Below are 3,997 nucleotides of genomic sequence, written 5' to 3' on the forward strand. Positions count from 1 at the left end.
GGCCTGGTGCATGGGTGGGGGCTGGCTGGTTTGCCCTGAAGGGTGTCCCGGATCAGGGTGGGGGTCCCGCCGGGGTGCCTGGCCAGCCTAGGTGAGGGGCTGATGGGTGTTTGCAGGCTGGTCACGCCTCCTTCAGGGTGGGGGTCCCCACTGGGGTGCCTGGCCAGCCTGGGTGAGGGGCTGATGGCTGTTTGCAGGCTGGTCAAGTCCCCCCCAGTGGGGACCCTCACCCCATGGAGGTTTGGTCAGCCTGGGTGAGGGGCTGATGGCTGTTTTCAGGCTGGCCACACCCCCTTTAGGGTGGGGGGTCCCCACTGGGGTGCCTGGCCAGTCTGGGTGAGGGGCTGAGGGCCGTTTTCAGGCTGGCCAAGCCTCCCGGCGACGAAAGCTCCCAGCCTCTCCTTTTTTTCTTTTTTTTCTTTTTATTCTGGGATTTATTTACCTTCTATAATTGAAACTTTGTAGCCTTGAGAGGAGCTCAGAGCCGGCCAGGGCGGGCGGGAGGGAGGGAAGCCTCCTGCTTGCTCCAGCTCCGTGGCCATGGCCAGCTGAAAGCAGGTATCTGGGGTTTGTTTAACTTCTATAATTGAAACTTTGTTGCTTTGAGTGGAGCTCAGAGCCGGCCGTGGCAAGCGGGAAGCTTGGCTTCTTCCATCATTGGGGCAACCAAGCCTCCTGGTTGCTCCAGCTCTGTGGCTGCCGGCCGCCATCCTGGTTGGGTTAATTTGCATGTAGTCGCTCTGATTGGCTGGTGAGCGTGGCTTAAGGCGTAGCGAAGGTATGATCAATTTGCACGTTTGTTTTTTATTAGTGTAGATATTTAAGTCCTAACCTGAGGATATTTTTCCATTGATTTTAGAATGGAAGAGAGAGGGAAAGACAGAAATATTAATGTGAGAGAAACACATTGATTTTTAAAAAAATATATTTTATTGATTTTTTACAGAGAGGAAGGGAGAGGGATAGAGAGTTAGTTAGAAACATCAATAAGAGAGAAACATCGATCAGCTGCCTCCTGCACACCCCCTACTAGGGATGTGTCCGCAGCCAAGGTACATGCCCCTGACTGGAATCAAACCAAACCCAGGACCCTTCAGTTCGCAGGCCGACTCTCTATCCACTGATCCAAACTGGTCAGGGCTGGGAGAAACACATTGATTGGTTGCCTCCTGCAGGGGCCCTGACCAGGGCCTAGGCCAGGGAGAAGCCTGAAATCTAGGTACATGCCCTTGACCGGAATTGAACCTGGGACCCTTTGGTCCACAGGTGATGATCTATCCACTGAGCAAAACTGGCTAGGACTAAAATATGTTTTTATTGATTTCAGAGAAGAAGGGAGAGAGAGACAGAAACATCAATGATGAGAGAGAATCATTGATCGGCTGCCACCTGCACGTCCCCCACTGGGGATGAAGCCCACAATCCAGACATGTGCCCTGACCGGGAATTGAACCGTAAACTCATGGTTTATAGTTGATGCTCAACCACTGAGCCATGCCAGTCGGGCTCATTGGTATTTTTATTTCAACAGAATATAGTAAAAAAAAAAAAGATAGACTGGTTCACCTAGGGAAAACAAGCCATTTTCTCTCCCTTATCCCAACAGGATATAATTGACACAGCATGTGAAGTCTTGGCAGACCCTTCTCTTCCAGAACTATTCTGGGGAACAGTAAGTATGTCATTGGGAGTCATGCTATGATACTCTCTGTAACAAAAGAATTTATTAAGCACTTTGTGAAAGGTGTTATACTAAGCATTTATGTCCATTTTCTTATTTAATCTTTACAAAAACCTATGAAGTAGACGGTATTATCTCCGTTTTGCATATGAGGAAAGGTGATGCTCAGGGATGTGAGGTGACTTGTCCAAGGTCAACCAGTTAGACATCCAGGATCGGGTCAAGTTCTGTCTGACTGAGTCTGTGTCTACATTATTAACCAGTGTGCTGTCTATCCTGCCTACTAAGTCTTTTTTCACATTGGGAGTCGCAGGCACCAGTATTGCTGTAACTTTTTTTGGAGAATTATTATGAGTTTATTTGAGTCAAACTGAAGACATGCCAAGGAACAAGATCTCAAATGCTCTGATTGCTGTAATCTTTTTTCTTTTTTAAAGATATTTTATTGATTTTTAGAGAGAGGGGGGAAGAGAGAGAGAGAAACATTGATGTGAGCAAAACATCGATTGCCTGCACATCCCTTACTGGGGATTGATCCTGGAACCTGGGCATGTGCCCTGACCGGAACTCAAACTGTGACCTCCTGGTTCATAGGTCAACCCTCAACCACTGAGCCACACATGCTGGGTACCAGTACTTAGTCTTAGCATTGGCAACAGCCTCAAGTCTCAAGGTCCAGCTGATGAATAAATTTGTATTTATTTTTTGGCCTGACTAGTCTCCTTGTATATTTTGTTCTTTTTTTCCTGATATGACATTTAAGTCTTACAGAATCACAGTGTTCCTTGGAGAAATAATATTTATATTGAGGCTCTGTTGCATGTATATGGTGGCTAAATGCTGACAAATAGTTGGGTGTTTTTCACTTTAGTGGAAACTTGTCATGCAAAGGTGAACAATGTTGTCTTTCTCAAGAGAAGATGGCCAGAAGAGGTCACTGGAGGCAGTAGTAGTCTCTTTTCAGGTCCTAACCGAGTCAATTGTTGATAGCCTTTTTTAGTGGAAATATGGAAGTTTTACATTACTAGAGAGAGAGGGTAATTTGTACATAATGTTAAGTTCAGTGATTTCTCCCCTTTCACCATAGGAGCCAACCTCTGGTCTTGGGATCATTCTGGACAGTGTATGTGGAATGTTTCCCCATCTCCTCTCCCCACTCCTACAATTGCTACGGGCCCTCGTATCAGGGAAATCTACTGCCAAAAAGGTAGGCTGTTCAGTTAGATGCCTAAAGACAGTGGGAGATGGTTTTGGGGAATCCTTTCTGCTTTCCACATCGAAATCCCATTGCCATGGCAAGTATTAGTCTGAAGTTGAATGAAAATACCTAAGATAGTGCCTCAGTTCTATAAAATTAAATAAAAATGTTTTCATTAAGTACCTTACAGTAGGTACTGTAGGAATAAGACAAAATATAAAGTTCCTTAATATCAATTGGAAGAGAAGAGTAGAATAAGAAATAAATAGCTAATAAAGCCAGGTGATGTATAGTAAATGTCATTTGAGTAGTACAGACCATACTGCTCAGGTGAGGCAACTATCTGTGGAGGGGGGAGGGAGGAAGGGACCTTGAGTTGAAGATGAAAGAATGGTGAAGATTTGGCAAGGAGTGCAGAGGCAGTTCCAGGAGAGTTATAGTGGTGGGTTTGTACGAAGTTTGAGAGTCTCCACATACACAGTCTGGCTGGAAGAGCAGAAGGGCAGATGTGGAACCCCTTACATGTGCCCTAGCTAAATGTGTGGCTGTTTGTTTTTTTTCCTGCATGTTGGCAGGTATATAGTTTCTTGGATAAAATGTCTTTCTACAATGAGCTTTATAAGCATAAGCCCCATGATGTGATCTCCCATGAAGATGGAACTCTCTGGCGGAGGCAAACACCCAAACTCCTTTACCCACTTGGTAAGATAAAGACCTTGGTTTAGTAACCTCTTTTTCTTTCCTTTTTTTTTTTTTAATTTACTAATTTTTATAGAGAGAAAGGGGAGGAGGGGAGAGAGAGAAAAATGCACCTTGACTGCAACATGCATTAAAAAACCATGCATAAAAAAATCATAATGCATTGCTGTGACCGGTTTGGCTCAGTGGATAGAGCGTCGGCCTGCGGACTGAAAGATCCCAAGTTCGATTCCGGTCAAGGGCATGTACCTTGGTTGCGGGCACATCCCCAGCGGGAGGTGTGCAGGAGGCAGCTGATCGATGTTTCTAACTCTCTCCCTTCCTCTCTGTAAAAAAATCAAAATATATTTTAAAAAAATCATAATGCATGTTCATTGTAACAAGGTAAAAAATGCAGAGATACATTTTAAAAAGTTTCT

The 3,997-nt window shown here is 45.0% G+C and overlaps 1 long non-coding RNA gene across 1 annotated transcript; it reads left to right on the plus strand.

The window, feature by feature from the left end:
• The first annotated feature begins 1,568 nt into the window (after window positions 1-1,568).
• Window positions 1,569-3,610, plus strand: LOC106696010. Its single transcript, XR_001346950.2, has 3 exons — window positions 1,569-1,672; window positions 2,769-2,888; window positions 3,455-3,610. It is a non-coding gene; the product is annotated as an uncharacterized LOC106696010 (long non-coding RNA).
• The last annotated feature ends 387 nt before the right edge of the window (window positions 3,611-3,997 follow it).

The sequence above is a fragment of the Myotis lucifugus genome, unplaced genomic scaffold (assembly GCF_000147115.1).
Source record: "Myotis lucifugus unplaced genomic scaffold, Myoluc2.0 scaffold_6916, whole genome shotgun sequence".
Classification (NCBI taxonomy): Eukaryota; Metazoa; Chordata; class Mammalia; order Chiroptera; family Vespertilionidae; genus Myotis; species Myotis lucifugus.